This window comes from Schistocerca cancellata, chromosome 2 (assembly GCF_023864275.1).
Source record: "Schistocerca cancellata isolate TAMUIC-IGC-003103 chromosome 2, iqSchCanc2.1, whole genome shotgun sequence".
Taxonomy (NCBI): domain Eukaryota; kingdom Metazoa; phylum Arthropoda; class Insecta; order Orthoptera; family Acrididae; genus Schistocerca; species Schistocerca cancellata.
Window position 1 is genome coordinate 1,053,778,457 of NC_064627.1, and position 15,473 is coordinate 1,053,793,929.

Genomic DNA, 15,473 nt, shown 5'->3' on the forward strand with positions numbered 1-15,473 from the left:
TTTCCAGCGTAGGGCTGAGCAACCGTCCGCGTCGAGGCCCGTTAGCTCAGTTGGTTAGAGCGTCGTGCTAATAACGCGAAGGTCGTGGGTTCGATCCCCCCACGGGCCAGTACGCTTTTACTACTACGAAAAGGCAGCGCCGATTTCAGCTGGCGAGTGTGATGACCAAAAGATCATCGCCCTGCGTGGACGTTGACAGAGGATCCGAACCCGACTTGTCGGCAAGCGCTACAGCATTCGCTCGGCAATGGCCACAATATGTTGAATACGCTGGTTCTGATACGGCAAAGAGAAACGAAAGAAAATGTCCGATTGCCGACGTGTAACAACTTTGGCCCTTGTCAGTGCTTGGGCGGGTGACCGCATGGGAACACAGGGTACTGTTGGCAATTTTGCTTCCTATTTGTCTTTCTCCTTTCTTTTCGCAGCTGCAGCCCGATTCAGTCAAGGAGACGCCACCGTGTAATGAAGCGGCGTGCTGTGTGTCCACCGCCTCGCCTCTCCTTGCCTCTCTCAGTCGTTTCTCGTGCTTGTCGTGTTGATATAGGCCGACTGGAGAGCGTCAGCTCTCGCGTCAGCTGAGCAAAGTCGAGACAAGTCGAGACTCAAGGGGAATCGACGCACACGCTATAGGGTGGCCTGCAGCGAGTAAGATGGGGAAAGAAACATTAATTTAAGGACGCGTGGCAAAAGTACTTATACGCAAAAGTAAAAGCCTGCTGCGGTGGCCGGGAATCGAACCCGGATCAACTGCTTGGAAGGCAACTATGCTGACCATTACACCACCACCGCACAGTTCCCTTCCGCGCCTCGCGAGCCGCGCTGTGTCTGCTTCCCGCCTGTCAGCGGCGCCTGAAGGTGGTCGTAGCTGTAGGCGCGTTACGGGGTAGGCGAGCTCATCCAGGCAGCGTCTCTACGCACATTTCGCGTCCTTTGGCAAGAGTCGTCGCGTGCGTGCGCCGCAAGAGTACTTAGACGATCATTTTTAAGCAGTGCAGTGCAGGATTCAGCGTCTGTAGCATTCTCTCGAGAGGATGCGACGGCGCTGGACGGCAGTCCCACTTTCCCCTCAGACGTTTGCAGCGGAAAGCAGCAGGAAGCTGTGAACTAGCTGAGCATCGGTGGTTCAGTGGTAGAATGCTCGCCTGCCACGCGGGCGGCCCGGGTTCGATTCCCGGCCGATGCATCATTTTGCTTTTCCCGCGGTGCCGTGTGACTTGCGCGCTTGAGATGCACGATCCACAAGAATGTATAGCGGGATTCCCTTGAGAAGAAACGAGAACGCAGCACGCGCGGTTCCCCACTCGGACGCTCGCGTCATGTTCTACGGACTGGCGTCGGCCTGGCCTCACAAGTTGCTGTGTCCAGGTGCCTCGAGGCACTGAACTTGAACGACGGGGAGTGCTGCCTATGGTTGCAAAAGCTGCAGCAACACCGCAATCAACTGGGCCGGCAATGCACGTGTAGCAACAGAACGCGTTAACCACGAAGTAGTGTATCTCTGCGTCTAACATTGGGTACGCTGCTTACCCAGTTTCCAGGACCAGCAGTCTCCCCCCGTCCCCCTGCCTCGGTAGCGCAGTAGGCAGCGCGTAAGTCTCGTAATTTTAAGGTCGTGAGTTCGATTCTCACCCGGGGCATTTAATTTTCTGTGAGTCACGGTGGTGCTGTCGCTAGGGCTCGAACTTATTTCTTGTTTGTTATCCACAACGTTTCAACGCTTCAGCGAGAAAATGTTTACTTCCTGTTATTGATACTTACAGCTTTCCTTTTCCTCTTCTCCCAGTAGAGCAAGAAGCCAAATGCATTGCTCTGAGACTTTTGAGGTGCGCGCCTTGCCAGTCAGTATGCGCAAAGACGCTCGCAAAGAGAGAAGGGTGCCGACGTGGGACTCGGCACGAAATGTGCGAGAGACCATCCGATCCGTCCAACGAACGCCGAACTCCGGTGTGGTCTAGTGGCTAGGATACCTGGCTTTCACCCAGGAGGCCCGGGTTCGATTCCCGGTACCGGAACGGAATTTTTTCCACACGAATCGTCTCAAGTTTCAGCTGTGCGTGCTGCCGTTTCCCGTCCTGCTCGCAATTCAGCTACTGTTTCATGACCGCCAGCAGAACATGGACGAGCGGAGCAGGCACACGGTGACCCTAGAAGTGGCGTGTGGCTTCATGCCACGTGTTTCCAGCGTAGGGCTGAGCAACCGTCCGCGTCGAGGCCCGTTAGCTCAGTTGGTTAGAGCGTCGTGCTAATAACGCGAAGGTCGTGGGTTCGATCCCCCCACGGGCCAGTACGCTTTTACTACTACGAAAAGGCAGCGCCGATTTCAGCTGGCGAGTGTGATGACCAAAAGATCATCGCCCTGCGTGGACGTTGACAGAGGATCCGAACCCGACTTGTCGGCAAGCGCTACAGCATTCGCTCGGCAATGGCCACAATATGTTGAATACGCTGGTTCTGATACGGCAAAGAGAAAACGAAAGAAAATGTCCGATTGCCGACGTGTAACAACTTTGGCCCTTGTCAGTGCTTGGGCGGGTGACCGCATGGGAACACAGGGTACTGTTGGCAATTTTGCTTCCTATTTGTCTTTCTCCTTTCTTTTCGCAGCTGCAGCCCGATTCAGTCAAGGAGACGCCACCGTGTAATGAAGCGGCGTGCTGTGTGTCCACCGCCTCGCCTCTCCTTGCCTCTCTCAGTCGTTTCTCGTGCTTGTCGTGTTGATATAGGCCGACTGGAGAGCGTCAGCTCTCGCGTCAGCTGAGCAAAGTCGAGACAAGTCGAGACTCAAGGGGAATCGACGCACACGCTATAGGGTGGCCTGCAGCGAGTAAGATGGGGAAAGAAACATTAATTTAAGGACGCGTGGCAAAAGTACTTATACGCAAAAGTAAAAGCCTGCTGCGGTGGCCGGGAATCGAACCCGGATCAACTGCTTGGAAGGCAACTATGCTGACCATTACACCACCACCGCACAGTTCCCTTCCGCGCCTCGCGAGCCGCGCTGTGTCTGCTTCCCGCCTGTCAGCGGCGCCTGAAGGTGGTCGTAGCTGTAGGCGCGTTACGGGGTAGGCGAGCTCATCCAGGCAGCGTCTCTACGCACATTTCGCGTCCTTTGGCAAGAGTCGTCGCGTGCGTGCGCCGCAAGAGTACTTAGACGATCATTTTTAAGCAGTGCAGTGCAGGATTCAGCGTCTGTAGCATTCTCTCGAGAGGATGCGACGGCGCTGGACGGCAGTCCCACTTTCCCCTCAGACGTTTGCAGCGGAAAGCAGCAGGAAGATGTGAACTAGCTGAGCATCGGTGGTTCAGTGGTAGAATGCTCGCCTGCCACGCGGGCGGCCCGGGTTCGATTCCCGGCCGATGCATCATTTTGCTTTTCCCGCGGTGCCGTGTGACTTGCGCGCTTGAGATGCACGATCCACAAGAATGTATAGCGGGATTCCCTTGAGAAGAAACGAGAACGCAGCACGCGCGGTTCCCCACTCGGACGCTCGCGTCATGTTCTACGGACTGGCGTCGGCCTGGCCTCACAAGTTGCTGTGTCCAGGTGCCTCCGAGGCACTGAACTTGAACGACGGGGAGTGCTGCCTATGGTTGCAAAAGCTGCAGCAACACCGCAATCAACTGGGCCGGCAATGCACGTGTAGCAACAGAACGCGTTAACCACGAAGTAGTGTATCTCTGCGTCTAACATTGGGTACGCTGCTTACCCAGTTTCCAGGACCAGCAGTCTCCCCCCGTCCCCCTGCCTCGGTAGCGCAGTAGGCAGCGCGTAAGTCTCGTAATTTTAAGGTCGTGAGTTCGATTCTCACCCGGGGCATTTAATTTTCTGTGAGTCACGGTGGTGCTGTCGCTAGGGCTCGAACTTATTTCTTGTTTGTTATCCACAACGTTTCAACGCTTCAGCGAGAAAATGTTTACTTCCTGTTATTGATACTTACAGCTTTCCTTTTCCTCTTCTCCCAGTAGAGCAAGAAGCCAAATGCATTGCTCTGAGACTTTTGAGGTGCGCGCCTTGCCAGTCAGTATGCGCAAAGACGCTCGCAAAGAGAGAAGGGTGCCGACGTGGGACTCGGCACGAAATGTGCGAGAGACCATCCGATCCGTCCAACGAACGCCGAACTCCGGTGTGGTCTAGTGGCTAGGATACCTGGCTTTCACCCAGGAGGCCCGGGTTCGATTCCCGGTACCGGAACGGAATTTTTTCCACACGAATCGTCTCAAGTTTCAGCTGTGCGTGCTGCCGTTTCCCGTCCTGCTCGCAATTCAGCTACTGTTTCATGACCGCCAGCAGAACATGGACGAGCGGAGCAGGCACACGGTGACCCTAGAAGTGGCGTGTGGCTTCATGCCACGTGTTTCCAGCGTAGGGCTGAGCAACCGTCCGCGTCGAGGCCCGTTAGCTCAGTTGGTTAGAGCGTCGTGCTAATAACGCGAAGGTCGTGGGTTCGATCCCCCCACGGGCCAGTACGCTTTTACTACTACGAAAAGGCAGCGCCGATTTCAGCTGGCGAGTGTGATGACCAAAAGATCATCGCCCTGCGTGGACGTTGACAGAGGATCCGAACCCGACTTGTCGGCAAGCGCTACAGCATTCGCTCGGCAATGGCCACAATATGTTGAATACGCTGGTTCTGATACGGCAAAGAGAAAACGAAAGAAAATGTCCGATTGCCGACGTGTAACAACTTTGGCCCTTGTCAGTGCTTGGGCGGGTGACCGCATGGGAACACAGGGTACTGTTGGCAATTTTGCTTCCTATTTGTCTTTCTCCTTTCTTTTCGCAGCTGCAGCCCGATTCAGTCAAGGAGACGCCACCGTGTAATGAAGCGGCGTGCTGTGTGTCCACCGCCTCGCCTCTCCTTGCCTCTCTCAGTCGTTTCTCGTGCTTGTCGTGTTGATATAGGCCGACTGGAGAGCGTCAGCTCTCGCGTCAGCTGAGCAAAGTCGAGACAAGTCGAGACTCAAGGGGAATCGACGCACACGCTATAGGGTGGCCTGCAGCGAGTAAGATGGGGAAAGAAACATTAATTTAAGGACGCGTGGCAAAAGTACTTATACGCAAAAGTAAAAGCCTGCTGCGGTGGCCGGGAATCGAACCCGGATCAACTGCTTGGAAGGCAACTATGCTGACCATTACACCACCACCGCACAGTTCCCTTCCGCGCCTCGCGAGCCGCGCTGTGTCTGCTTCCCGCCTGTCAGCGGCGCCTGAAGGTGGTCGTAGCTGTAGGCGCGTTACGGGGTAGGCGAGCTCATCCAGGCAGCGTCTCTACGCACATTTCGCGTCCTTTGGCAAGAGTCGTCGCGTGCGTGCGCCGCAAGAGTACTTAGACGATCATTTTTAAGCAGTGCAGTGCAGGATTCAGCGTCTGTAGCATTCTCTCGAGAGGATGCGACGGCGCTGGACGGCAGTCCCACTTTCCCCTCAGACGTTTGCAGCGGAAAGCAGCAGGAAGCTGTGAACTAGCTGAGCATCGGTGGTTCAGTGGTAGAATGCTCGCCTGCCACGCGGGCGGCCCGGGTTCGATTCCCGGCCGATGCATCATTTTGCTTTTCCCGCGGTGCCGTGTGACTTGCGCGCTTGAGATGCACGATCCACAAGAATGTATAGCGGGATTCCCTTGAGAAGAAACGAGAACGCAGCACGCGCGGTTCCCCACTCGGACGCTCGCGTCATGTTCTACGGACTGGCGTCGGCCTGGCCTCACAAGTTGCTGTGTCCAGGTGCCTCCGAGGCACTGAACTTGAACGACGGGGAGTGCTGCCTATGGTTGCAAAAGCTGCAGCAACACCGCAATCAACTGGGCCGGCAATGCACGTGTAGCAACAGAACGCGTTAACCACGAAGTAGTGTATCTCTGCGTCTAACATTGGGTACGCTGCTTACCCAGTTTCCAGGACCAGCAGTCTCCCCCCGTCCCCCTGCCTCGGTAGCGCAGTAGGCAGCGCGTAAGTCTCGTAATTTTAAGGTCGTGAGTTCGATTCTCACCCGGGGCATTTAATTTTCTGTGAGTCACGGTGGTGCTGTCGCTAGGGCTCGAACTTATTTCTTGTTTGTTATCCACAACGTTTCAACGCTTCAGCGAGAAAATGTTTACTTCCTGTTATTGATACTTACAGCTTTCCTTTTCCTCTTCTCCCAGTAGAGCAAGAAGCCAAATGCATTGCTCTGAGACTTTTGAGGTGCGCGCCTTGCCAGTCAGTATGCGCAAAGACGCTCGCAAAGAGAGAAGGGTGCCGACGTGGGACTCGGCACGAAATGTGCGAGAGACCATCCGATCCGTCCAACGAACGCCGAACTCCGGTGTGGTCTAGTGGCTAGGATACCTGGCTTTCACCCAGGAGGCCCGGGTTCGATTCCCGGTACCGGAACGGAATTTTTTCCACACGAATCGTCTCAAGTTTCAGCTGTGCGTGCTGCCGTTTCCCGTCCTGCTCGCAATTCAGCTACTGTTTCATGACCGCCAGCAGAACATGGACGAGCGGAGCAGGCACACGGTGACCCTAGAAGTGGCGTGTGGCTTCATGCCACGTGTTTCCAGCGTAGGGCTGAGCAACCGTCCGCGTCGAGGCCCGTTAGCTCAGTTGGTTAGAGCGTCGTGCTAATAACGCGAAGGTCGTGGGTTCGATCCCCCACGGGCCAGTACGCTTTTACTACTACGAAAAGGCAGCGCCGATTTCAGCTGGCGAGTGTGATGACCAAAAGATCATCGCCCTGCGTGGACGTTGACAGAGGATCCGAACCCGACTTGTCGGCAAGCGCTACAGCATTCGCTCGGCAATGGCCACAATATGTTGAATACGCTGGTTCTGATACGGCAAAGAGAAAACGAAAGAAAATGTCCGATTGCCGACGTGTAACAACTTTGGCCCTTGTCAGTGCTTGGGCGGGTGACCGCATGGGAACACAGGGTACTGTTGGCAATTTTGCTTCCTATTTGTCTTTCTCCTTTCTTTTCGCAGCTGCAGCCCGATTCAGTCAAGGAGACGCCACCGTGTAATGAAGCGGCGTGCTGTGTGTCCACCGCCTCGCCTCTCCTTGCCTCTCTCAGTCGTTTCTCGTGCTTGTCGTGTTGATATAGGCCGACTGGAGAGCGTCAGCTCTCGCGTCAGCTGAGCAAAGTCGAGACAAGTCGAGACTCAAGGGGAATCGACGCACACGCTATAGGGTGGCCTGCAGCGAGTAAGATGGGGAAAGAAACATTAATTTAAGGACGCGTGGCAAAAGTACTTATACGCAAAAGTAAAAGCCTGCTGCGGTGGCCGGGAATCGAACCCGGATCAACTGCTTGGAAGGCAACTATGCTGACCATTACACCACCACCGCACAGTTCCCTTCCGCGCCTCGCGAGCCGCGCTGTGTCTGCTTCCCGCCTGTCAGCGGCGCCTGAAGGTGGTCGTAGCTGTAGGCGCGTTACGGGGTAGGCGAGCTCATCCAGGCAGCGTCTCTACGCACATTTCGCGTCCTTTGGCAAGAGTCGTCGCGTGCGTGCGCCGCAAGAGTACTTAGACGATCATTTTTAAGCAGTGCAGTGCAGGATTCAGCGTCTGTAGCATTCTCTCGAGAGGATGCGACGGCGCTGGACGGCAGTCCCACTTTCCCCTCAGACGTTTGCAGCGGAAAGCAGCAGGAAGGTGTGAACTAGCTGAGCATCGGTGGTTCAGTGGTAGAATGCTCGCCTGCCACGCGGGCGGCCCGGGTTCGATTCCCGGCCGATGCATCATTTTGCTTTTCCCGCGGTGCCGTGTGACTTGCGCGCTTGAGATGCACGATCCACAAGAATGTATAGCGGGATTCCCTTGAGAAGAAACGAGAACGCAGCACGCGCGGTTCCCCACTCGGACGCTCGCGTCATGTTCTACGGACTGGCGTCGGCCTGGCCTCACAAGTTGCTGTGTCCAGGTGCCTCCGAGGCACTGAACTTGAACGACGGGGAGTGCTGCCTATGGTTGCAAAAGCTGCAGCAACACCGCAATCAACTGGGCCGGCAATGCACGTGTAGCAACAGAACGCGTTAACCACGAAGTAGTGTATCTCTGCGTCTAACATTGGGTACGCTGCTTACCCAGTTTCCAGGACCAGCAGTCTCCCCCCGTCCCCCTGCCTCGGTAGCGCAGTAGGCAGCGCGTAAGTCTCGTAATTTTAAGGTCGTGAGTTCGATTCTCACCCGGGGCATTTAATTTTCTGTGAGTCACGGTGGTGCTGTCGCTAGGGCTCGAACTTATTTCTTGTTTGTTATCCACAACGTTTCAACGCTTCAGCGAGAAAATGTTTACTTCCTGTTATTGATACTTACAGCTTTCCTTTTCCTCTTCTCCCAGTAGAGCAAGAAGCCAAATGCATTGCTCTGAGACTTTTGAGGTGCGCGCCTTGCCAGTCAGTATGCGCAAAGACGCTCGCAAAGAGAGAAGGGTGCCGACGTGGGACTCGGCACGAAATGTGCGAGAGACCATCCGATCCGTCCAACGAACGCCGAACTCCGGTGTGGTCTAGTGGCTAGGATACCTGGCTTTCACCCAGGAGGCCCGGGTTCGATTCCCGGTACCGGAACGGAATTTTTTCCACACGAATCGTCTCAAGTTTCAGCTGTGCGTGCTGCCGTTTCCCGTCCTGCTCGCAATTCAGCTACTGTTTCATGACCGCCAGCAGAACATGGACGAGCGGAGCAGGCACACGGTGACCCTAGAAGTGGCGTGTGGCTTCATGCCACGTGTTTCCAGCGTAGGGCTGAGCAACCGTCCGCGTCGAGGCCCGTTAGCTCAGTTGGTTAGAGCGTCGTGCTAATAACGCGAAGGTCGTGGGTTCGATCCCCCCACGGGCCAGTACGCTTTTACTACTACGAAAAGGCAGCGCCGATTTCAGCTGGCGAGTGTGATGACCAAAAGATCATCGCCCTGCGTGGACGTTGACAGAGGATCCGAACCCGACTTGTCGGCAAGCGCTACAGCATTCGCTCGGCAATGGCCACAATATGTTGAATACGCTGGTTCTGATACGGCAAAGAGAAAACGAAAGAAAATGTCCGATTGCCGACGTGTAACAACTTTGGCCCTTGTCAGTGCTTGGGCGGGTGACCGCATGGGAACACAGGGTACTGTTGGCAATTTTGCTTCCTATTTGTCTTTCTCCTTTCTTTTCGCAGCTGCAGCCCGATTCAGTCAGGGAGACGCCACCGTGTAATGAAGCGGCGTGCTGTGTGTCCACCGCCTCGCCTCTCCTTGCCTCTCTCAGTCGTTTCTCGTGCTTGTCGTGTTGATATAGGCCGACTGGAGAGCGTCAGCTCTCGCGTCAGCTGAGCAAAGTCGAGACAAGTCGAGACTCAAGGGGAATCGACGCACACGCTATAGGGTGGCCTGCAGCGAGTAAGATGGGGAAAGAAACATTAATTTAAGGACGCGTGGCAAAAGTACTTATACGCAAAAGTAAAAGCCTGCTGCGGTGGCCGGGAATCGAACCCGGATCAACTGCTTGGAAGGCAACTATGCTGACCATTACACCACCACCGCACAGTTCCCTTCCGCGCCTCGCGAGCCGCGCTGTGTCTGCTTCCCGCCTGTCAGCGGCGCCTGAAGGTGGTCGTAGCTGTAGGCGCGTTACGGGGTAGGCGAGCTCATCCAGGCAGCGTCTCTACGCACATTTCGCGTCCTTTGGCAAGAGTCGTCGCGTGCGTGCGCCGCAAGAGTACTTAGACGATCATTTTTAAGCAGTGCAGTGCAGGATTCAGCGTCTGTAGCATTCTCTCGAGAGGATGCGACGGCGCTGGACGGCAGTCCCACTTTCCCCTCAGACGTTTGCAGCGGAAAGCAGCAGGAAGCTGTGAACTAGCTGAGCATCGGTGGTTCAGTGGTAGAATGCTCGCCTGCCACGCGGGCGGCCCGGGTTCGATTCCCGGCCGATGCATCATTTTGCTTTTCCCGCGGTGCCGTGTGACTTGCGCGCTTGAGATGCACGATCCACAAGAATGTATAGCGGGATTCCCTTGAGAAGAAACGAGAACGCAGCACGCGCGGTTCCCCACTCGGACGCTCGCGTCATGTTCTACGGACTGGCGTCGGCCTGGCCTCACAAGTTGCTGTGTCCAGGTGCCTCCGAGGCACTGAACTTGAACGACGGGGAGTGCTGCCTATGGTTGCAAAAGCTGCAGCAACACCGCAATCAACTGGGCCGGCAATGCACGTGTAGCAACAGAACGCGTTAACCACGAAGTAGTGTATCTCTGCGTCTAACATTGGGTACGCTGCTTACCCAGTTTCCAGGACCAGCAGTCTCCCCCGTCCCCCTGCCTCGGTAGCGCAGTAGGCAGCGCGTAAGTCTCGTAATTTTAAGGTCGTGAGTTCGATTCTCACCCGGGGCATTTAATTTTCTGTGAGTCACGGTGGTGCTGTCGCTAGGGCTCGAACTTATTTCTTGTTTGTTATCCACAACGTTTCAACGCTTCAGCGAGAAAATGTTTACTTCCTGTTATTGATACTTACAGCTTTCCTTTTCCTCTTCTCCCAGTAGAGCAAGAAGCCAAATGCATTGCTCTGAGACTTTTGAGGTGCGCGCCTTGCCAGTCAGTATGCGCAAAGACGCTCGCAAAGAGAGAAGGGTGCCGACGTGGGACTCGGCACGAAATGTGCGAGAGACCATCCGATCCGTCCAACGAACGCCGAACTCCGGTGTGGTCTAGTGGCTAGGATACCTGGCTTTCACCCAGGAGGCCCGGGTTCGATTCCCGGTACCGGAACGGAATTTTTTCCACACGAATCGTCTCAAGTTTCAGCTGTGCGTGCTGCCGTTTCCCGTCCTGCTCGCAATTCAGCTACTGTTTCATGACCGCCAGCAGAACATGGACGAGCGGAGCAGGCACACGGTGACCCTAGAAGTGGCGTGTGGCTTCATGCCACGTGTTTCCAGCGTAGGGCTGAGCAACCGTCCGCGTCGAGGCCCGTTAGCTCAGTTGGTTAGAGCGTCGTGCTAATAACGCGAAGGTCGTGGGTTCGATCCCCCCACGGGCCAGTACGCTTTTACTACTACGAAAAGGCAGCGCCGATTTCAGCTGGCGAGTGTGATGACCAAAAGATCATCGCCCTGCGTGGACGTTGACAGAGGATCCGAACCCGACTTGTCGGCAAGCGCTACAGCATTCGCTCGGCAATGGCCACAATATGTTGAATACGCTGGTTCTGATACGGCAAAGAGAAAACGAAAGAAAATGTCCGATTGCCGACGTGTAACAACTTTGGCCCTTGTCAGTGCTTGGGCGGGTGACCGCATGGGAACACAGGGTACTGTTGGCAATTTTGCTTCCTATTTGTCTTTCTCCTTTCTTTTCGCAGCTGCAGCCCGATTCAGTCAGGGAGACGCCACCGTGTAATGAAGCGGCGTGCTGTGTGTCCACCGCCTCGCCTCTCCTTGCCTCTCTCAGTCGTTTCTCGTGCTTGTCGTGTTGATATAGGCCGACTGGAGAGCGTCAGCTCTCGCGTCAGCTGAGCAAAGTCGAGACAAGTCGAGACTCAAGGGGAATCGACGCACACGCTATAGGGTGGCCTGCAGCGAGTAAGATGGGGAAAGAAACATTAATTTAAGGACGCGTGGCAAAAGTACTTATACGCAAAAGTAAAAGCCTGCTGCGGTGGCCGGGAATCGAACCCGGATCAACTGCTTGGAAGGCAACTATGCTGACCATTACACCACCACCGCACAGTTCCCTTCCGCGCCTCGCGAGCCGCGCTGTGTCTGCTTCCCGCCTGTCAGCGGCGCCTGAAGGTGGTCGTAGCTGTAGGCGCGTTACGGGGTAGGCGAGCTCATCCAGGCAGCGTCTCTACGCACATTTCGCGTCCTTTGGCAAGAGTCGTCGCGTGCGTGCGCCGCAAGAGTACTTAGACGATCATTTTTAAGCAGTGCAGTGCAGGATTCAGCGTCTGTAGCATTCTCTCGAGAGGATGCGACGGCGCTGGACGGCAGTCCCACTTTCCCCTCAGACGTTTGCAGCGGAAAGCAGCAGGAAGCTGTGAACTAGCTGAGCATCGGTGGTTCAGTGGTAGAATGCTCGCCTGCCACGCGGGCGGCCCGGGTTCGATTCCGGCCGATGCATCATTTTGCTTTTCCCGCGGTGCCGTGTGACTTGCGCGCTTGAGATGCACGATCCACAAGAATGTATAGCGGGATTCCCTTGAGAAGAAACGAGAACGCAGCACGCGCGGTTCCCCACTCGGACGCTCGCGTCATGTTCTACGGACTGGCGTCGGCCTGGCCTCACAAGTTGCTGTGTCCAGGTGCCTCCGAGGCACTGAACTTGAACGACGGGGAGTGCTGCCTATGGTTGCAAAAGCTGCAGCAACACCGCAATCAACTGGGCCGGCAATGCACGTGTAGCAACAGAACGCGTTAACCACGAAGTAGTGTATCTCTGCGTCTAACATTGGGTACGCTGCTTACCCAGTTTCCAGGACCAGCAGTCTCCCCCCGTCCCCCTGCCTCGGTAGCGCAGTAGGCAGCGCGTAAGTCTCGTAATTTTAAGGTCGTGAGTTCGATTCTCACCCGGGGCATTTAATTTTCTGTGAGTCACGGTGGTGCTGTCGCTAGGGCTCGAACTTATTTCTTGTTTGTTATCCACAACGTTTCAACGCTTCAGCGAGAAAATGTTTACTTCCTGTTATTGATACTTACAGCTTTCCTTTTCCTCTTCTCCCAGTAGAGCAAGAAGCCAAATGCATTGCTCTGAGACTTTTGAGGTGCGCGCCTTGCCAGTCAGTATGCGCAAAGACGCTCGCAAAGAGAGAAGGGTGCCGACGTGGGACTCGGCACGAAATGTGCGAGAGACCATCCGATCCGTCCAACGAACGCCGAACTCCGGTGTGGTCTAGTGGCTAGGATACCTGGCTTTCACCCAGGAGGCCCGGGTTCGATTCCCGGTACCGGAACGGAATTTTTTCCACACGAATCGTCTCAAGTTTCAGCTGTGCGTGCTGCCGTTTCCCGTCCTGCTCGCAATTCAGCTACTGTTTCATGACCGCCAGCAGAACATGGACGAGCGGAGCAGGCACACGGTGACCCTAGAAGTGGCGTGTGGCTTCATGCCACGTGTTTCCAGCGTAGGGCTGAGCAACCGTCCGCGTCGAGGCCCGTTAGCTCAGTTGGTTAGAGCGTCGTGCTAATAACGCGAAGGTCGTGGGTTCGATCCCCCCACGGGCCAGTACGCTTTTACTACTACGAAAAGGCAGCGCCGATTTCAGCTGGCGAGTGTGATGACCAAAAGATCATCGCCCTGCGTGGACGTTGACAGAGGATCCGAACCCGACTTGTCGGCAAGCGCTACAGCATTCGCTCGGCAATGGCCACAATATGTTGAATACGCTGGTTCTGATACGGCAAAGAGAAAACGAAAGAAAATGTCCGATTGCCGACGTGTAACAACTTTGGCCCTTGTCAGTGCTTGGGCGGGTGACCGCATGGGAACACAGGGTACTGTTGGCAATTTTGCTTCCTATTTGTCTTTCTCCTTTCTTTTCGCAGCTGCAGCCCGATTCAGTCAGGGAGACGCCACCGTGTAATGAAGCGGCGTGCTGTGTGTCCACCGCCTCGCCTCTCCTTGCCTCTCTCAGTCGTTTCTCGTGCTTGTCGTGTTGATATAGGCCGACTGGAGAGCGTCAGCTCTCGCGTCAGCTGAGCAAAGTCGAGACAAGTCGAGACTCAAGGGGAATCGACGCACACGCTATAGGGTGGCCTGCAGCGAGTAAGATGGGGAAAGAAACATTAATTTAAGGACGCGTGGCAAAAGTACTTATACGCAAAAGTAAAAGCCTGCTGCGGTGGCCGGGAATCGAACCCGGATCAACTGCTTGGAAGGCAACTATGCTGACCATTACACCACCACCGCACAGTTCCCTTCCGCGCCTCGCGAGCCGCGCTGTGTCTGCTTCCCGCCTGTCAGCGGCGCCTGAAGGTGGTCGTAGCTGTAGGCGCGTTACGGGGTAGGCGAGCTCATCCAGGCAGCGTCTCTACGCACATTTCGCGTCCTTTGGCAAGAGTCGTCGCGTGCGTGCGCCGCAAGAGTACTTAGACGATCATTTTTAAGCAGTGCAGTGCAGGATTCAGCGTCTGTAGCATTCTCTCGAGAGGATGCGACGGCGCTGGACGGCAGTCCCACTTTCCCCTCAGACGTTTGCAGCGGAAAGCAGCAGGAAGCTGTGAACTAGCTGAGCATCGGTGGTTCAGTGGTAGAATGCTCGCCTGCCACGCGGGCGGCCCGGGTTCGATTCCCGGCCGATGCATCATTTTGCTTTTCCCGCGGTGCCGTGTGACTTGCGCGCTTGAGATGCACGATCCACAAGAATGTATAGCGGGATTCCCTTGAGAAGAAACGAGAACGCAGCACGCGCGGTTCCCCACTCGGACGCTCGCGTCATGTTCTACGGACTGGCGTCGGCCTGGCCTCACAAGTTGCTGTGTCCAGGTGCCTCCGAGGCACTGAACTTGAACGACGGGGAGTGCTGCCTATGGTTGCAAAAGCTGCAGCAACACCGCAATCAACTGGGCCGGCAATGCACGTGTAGCAACAGAACGCGTTAACCACGAAGTAGTGTATCTCTGCGTCTAACATTGGGTACGCTGCTTACCCAGTTTCCAGGACCAGCAGTCTCCCCCCGTCCCCCTGCCTCGGTAGCGCAGTAGGCAGCGCGTAAGTCTCGTAATTTTAAGGTCGTGAGTTCGATTCTCACCCGGGGCATTTAATTTTCTGTGAGTCACGGTGGTGCTGTCGCTAGGGCTCGAACTTATTTCTTGTTTGTTATCCACAACGTTTCAACGCTTCAGCGAGAAAATGTTTACTTCCTGTTATTGATACTTACAGCTTTCCTTTTCCTCTTCTCCCAGTAGAGCAAGAAGCCAAATGCATTGCTCTGAGACTTTTGAGGTGCGCGCCTTGCCAGTCAGTATGCGCAAAGACGCTCGCAAAGAGAGAAGGGTGCCGACGTGGGACTCGGCACGAAATGTGCGAGAGACCATCCGATCCGTCCAACGAACGCCGAACTCCGGTGTGGTCTAGTGGCTAGGATACCTGGCTTTCACCCAGGAGGCCCGGGTTCGATTCCCGGTACCGGAACGGAATTTTTTCCACACGAATCGTCTCAAGTTTCAGCTGTGCGTGCTGCCGTTTCCCGTCCTGCTCGCAATTCAGCTACTGTTTCATGACCGCCAGCAGAACATGGACGAGCGGAGCAGGCACACGGTGACCCTAGAAGTGGCGTGTGGCTTCATGCCACGTGTTTCCAGCGTAGGGCTGAGCAACCGTCCGCGTCGAGGCCCGTTAGCTCAGTTGGTTAGAGCGTCGTGCTAATAACGCGAAGGTCGTGGGTTCGATCCCCCCACGGGCCAGTACGCTTTTACTACTACGAAAAGGCAGCGCCGATTTCAGCTGGCGAGTGTGATGACCAAAAGATCATCGCCCTGCGTGGACGTTGACAGAGGATCCGAACCCGACTTG

The 15,473-nt window shown here is 55.5% G+C and overlaps 36 non-coding genes across 36 annotated transcripts; 29 read left to right on the plus strand and 7 right to left on the minus strand.

The window, feature by feature from the left end:
* Positions 1-35: 35 nt before the first annotated feature.
* Trnai-aau (transfer RNA isoleucine (anticodon AAU)) lies at positions 36-109 on the plus strand. The gene has a single exon. It is a non-coding gene; the product is annotated as a tRNA-Ile (tRNA).
* Positions 110-720: 611 nt separating this feature from the next.
* On the minus strand, positions 721-792 carry Trnag-ucc (transfer RNA glycine (anticodon UCC)). The gene has a single exon. It is a non-coding gene; the product is annotated as a tRNA-Gly (tRNA).
* Positions 793-1,115: 323 nt separating this feature from the next.
* On the plus strand, positions 1,116-1,186 carry Trnag-gcc (transfer RNA glycine (anticodon GCC)). Its single transcript has one exon. It is a non-coding gene; the product is annotated as a tRNA-Gly (tRNA).
* Positions 1,187-1,567: 381 nt separating this feature from the next.
* Positions 1,568-1,640, plus strand: Trnat-cgu (transfer RNA threonine (anticodon CGU)). Its single transcript has one exon. It is a non-coding gene; the product is annotated as a tRNA-Thr (tRNA).
* A 303-nt stretch (positions 1,641-1,943) lies between these two features.
* Trnae-uuc (transfer RNA glutamic acid (anticodon UUC)) lies at positions 1,944-2,015 on the plus strand. Its single transcript has one exon. It is a non-coding gene; the product is annotated as a tRNA-Glu (tRNA).
* A 198-nt stretch (positions 2,016-2,213) lies between these two features.
* Positions 2,214-2,287, plus strand: Trnai-aau (transfer RNA isoleucine (anticodon AAU)). Its single transcript has one exon. It is a non-coding gene; the product is annotated as a tRNA-Ile (tRNA).
* A 612-nt stretch (positions 2,288-2,899) lies between these two features.
* Trnag-ucc (transfer RNA glycine (anticodon UCC)) lies at positions 2,900-2,971 on the minus strand. The gene has a single exon. It is a non-coding gene; the product is annotated as a tRNA-Gly (tRNA).
* A 323-nt stretch (positions 2,972-3,294) lies between these two features.
* On the plus strand, positions 3,295-3,365 carry Trnag-gcc (transfer RNA glycine (anticodon GCC)). The gene has a single exon. It is a non-coding gene; the product is annotated as a tRNA-Gly (tRNA).
* Positions 3,366-3,747: 382 nt separating this feature from the next.
* Positions 3,748-3,820, plus strand: Trnat-cgu (transfer RNA threonine (anticodon CGU)). The gene has a single exon. It is a non-coding gene; the product is annotated as a tRNA-Thr (tRNA).
* Positions 3,821-4,123: 303 nt separating this feature from the next.
* Positions 4,124-4,195, plus strand: Trnae-uuc (transfer RNA glutamic acid (anticodon UUC)). Its single transcript has one exon. It is a non-coding gene; the product is annotated as a tRNA-Glu (tRNA).
* A 198-nt stretch (positions 4,196-4,393) lies between these two features.
* Trnai-aau (transfer RNA isoleucine (anticodon AAU)) lies at positions 4,394-4,467 on the plus strand. The gene has a single exon. It is a non-coding gene; the product is annotated as a tRNA-Ile (tRNA).
* Positions 4,468-5,079: 612 nt separating this feature from the next.
* Trnag-ucc (transfer RNA glycine (anticodon UCC)) lies at positions 5,080-5,151 on the minus strand. The gene has a single exon. It is a non-coding gene; the product is annotated as a tRNA-Gly (tRNA).
* A 323-nt stretch (positions 5,152-5,474) lies between these two features.
* Trnag-gcc (transfer RNA glycine (anticodon GCC)) lies at positions 5,475-5,545 on the plus strand. The gene has a single exon. It is a non-coding gene; the product is annotated as a tRNA-Gly (tRNA).
* Positions 5,546-5,927: 382 nt separating this feature from the next.
* Trnat-cgu (transfer RNA threonine (anticodon CGU)) lies at positions 5,928-6,000 on the plus strand. Its single transcript has one exon. It is a non-coding gene; the product is annotated as a tRNA-Thr (tRNA).
* Positions 6,001-6,303: 303 nt separating this feature from the next.
* On the plus strand, positions 6,304-6,375 carry Trnae-uuc (transfer RNA glutamic acid (anticodon UUC)). The gene has a single exon. It is a non-coding gene; the product is annotated as a tRNA-Glu (tRNA).
* A 198-nt stretch (positions 6,376-6,573) lies between these two features.
* Trnai-aau (transfer RNA isoleucine (anticodon AAU)) lies at positions 6,574-6,646 on the plus strand. Its single transcript has one exon. It is a non-coding gene; the product is annotated as a tRNA-Ile (tRNA).
* A 612-nt stretch (positions 6,647-7,258) lies between these two features.
* Trnag-ucc (transfer RNA glycine (anticodon UCC)) lies at positions 7,259-7,330 on the minus strand. Its single transcript has one exon. It is a non-coding gene; the product is annotated as a tRNA-Gly (tRNA).
* Positions 7,331-7,653: 323 nt separating this feature from the next.
* Positions 7,654-7,724, plus strand: Trnag-gcc (transfer RNA glycine (anticodon GCC)). Its single transcript has one exon. It is a non-coding gene; the product is annotated as a tRNA-Gly (tRNA).
* A 382-nt stretch (positions 7,725-8,106) lies between these two features.
* On the plus strand, positions 8,107-8,179 carry Trnat-cgu (transfer RNA threonine (anticodon CGU)). Its single transcript has one exon. It is a non-coding gene; the product is annotated as a tRNA-Thr (tRNA).
* Positions 8,180-8,482: 303 nt separating this feature from the next.
* Positions 8,483-8,554, plus strand: Trnae-uuc (transfer RNA glutamic acid (anticodon UUC)). The gene has a single exon. It is a non-coding gene; the product is annotated as a tRNA-Glu (tRNA).
* A 198-nt stretch (positions 8,555-8,752) lies between these two features.
* Positions 8,753-8,826, plus strand: Trnai-aau (transfer RNA isoleucine (anticodon AAU)). The gene has a single exon. It is a non-coding gene; the product is annotated as a tRNA-Ile (tRNA).
* Positions 8,827-9,438: 612 nt separating this feature from the next.
* On the minus strand, positions 9,439-9,510 carry Trnag-ucc (transfer RNA glycine (anticodon UCC)). Its single transcript has one exon. It is a non-coding gene; the product is annotated as a tRNA-Gly (tRNA).
* A 323-nt stretch (positions 9,511-9,833) lies between these two features.
* Trnag-gcc (transfer RNA glycine (anticodon GCC)) lies at positions 9,834-9,904 on the plus strand. The gene has a single exon. It is a non-coding gene; the product is annotated as a tRNA-Gly (tRNA).
* Positions 9,905-10,285: 381 nt separating this feature from the next.
* Trnat-cgu (transfer RNA threonine (anticodon CGU)) lies at positions 10,286-10,358 on the plus strand. The gene has a single exon. It is a non-coding gene; the product is annotated as a tRNA-Thr (tRNA).
* Positions 10,359-10,661: 303 nt separating this feature from the next.
* Trnae-uuc (transfer RNA glutamic acid (anticodon UUC)) lies at positions 10,662-10,733 on the plus strand. The gene has a single exon. It is a non-coding gene; the product is annotated as a tRNA-Glu (tRNA).
* Positions 10,734-10,931: 198 nt separating this feature from the next.
* Trnai-aau (transfer RNA isoleucine (anticodon AAU)) lies at positions 10,932-11,005 on the plus strand. Its single transcript has one exon. It is a non-coding gene; the product is annotated as a tRNA-Ile (tRNA).
* A 612-nt stretch (positions 11,006-11,617) lies between these two features.
* Trnag-ucc (transfer RNA glycine (anticodon UCC)) lies at positions 11,618-11,689 on the minus strand. Its single transcript has one exon. It is a non-coding gene; the product is annotated as a tRNA-Gly (tRNA).
* Positions 11,690-12,012: 323 nt separating this feature from the next.
* Trnag-gcc (transfer RNA glycine (anticodon GCC)) lies at positions 12,013-12,082 on the plus strand. Its single transcript has one exon. It is a non-coding gene; the product is annotated as a tRNA-Gly (tRNA).
* A 382-nt stretch (positions 12,083-12,464) lies between these two features.
* Trnat-cgu (transfer RNA threonine (anticodon CGU)) lies at positions 12,465-12,537 on the plus strand. Its single transcript has one exon. It is a non-coding gene; the product is annotated as a tRNA-Thr (tRNA).
* Positions 12,538-12,840: 303 nt separating this feature from the next.
* Trnae-uuc (transfer RNA glutamic acid (anticodon UUC)) lies at positions 12,841-12,912 on the plus strand. Its single transcript has one exon. It is a non-coding gene; the product is annotated as a tRNA-Glu (tRNA).
* Positions 12,913-13,110: 198 nt separating this feature from the next.
* Positions 13,111-13,184, plus strand: Trnai-aau (transfer RNA isoleucine (anticodon AAU)). Its single transcript has one exon. It is a non-coding gene; the product is annotated as a tRNA-Ile (tRNA).
* A 612-nt stretch (positions 13,185-13,796) lies between these two features.
* On the minus strand, positions 13,797-13,868 carry Trnag-ucc (transfer RNA glycine (anticodon UCC)). Its single transcript has one exon. It is a non-coding gene; the product is annotated as a tRNA-Gly (tRNA).
* Positions 13,869-14,191: 323 nt separating this feature from the next.
* On the plus strand, positions 14,192-14,262 carry Trnag-gcc (transfer RNA glycine (anticodon GCC)). The gene has a single exon. It is a non-coding gene; the product is annotated as a tRNA-Gly (tRNA).
* Positions 14,263-14,644: 382 nt separating this feature from the next.
* On the plus strand, positions 14,645-14,717 carry Trnat-cgu (transfer RNA threonine (anticodon CGU)). Its single transcript has one exon. It is a non-coding gene; the product is annotated as a tRNA-Thr (tRNA).
* Positions 14,718-15,020: 303 nt separating this feature from the next.
* On the plus strand, positions 15,021-15,092 carry Trnae-uuc (transfer RNA glutamic acid (anticodon UUC)). Its single transcript has one exon. It is a non-coding gene; the product is annotated as a tRNA-Glu (tRNA).
* Positions 15,093-15,290: 198 nt separating this feature from the next.
* On the plus strand, positions 15,291-15,364 carry Trnai-aau (transfer RNA isoleucine (anticodon AAU)). The gene has a single exon. It is a non-coding gene; the product is annotated as a tRNA-Ile (tRNA).
* Positions 15,365-15,473: the final 109 nt, after the last annotated feature.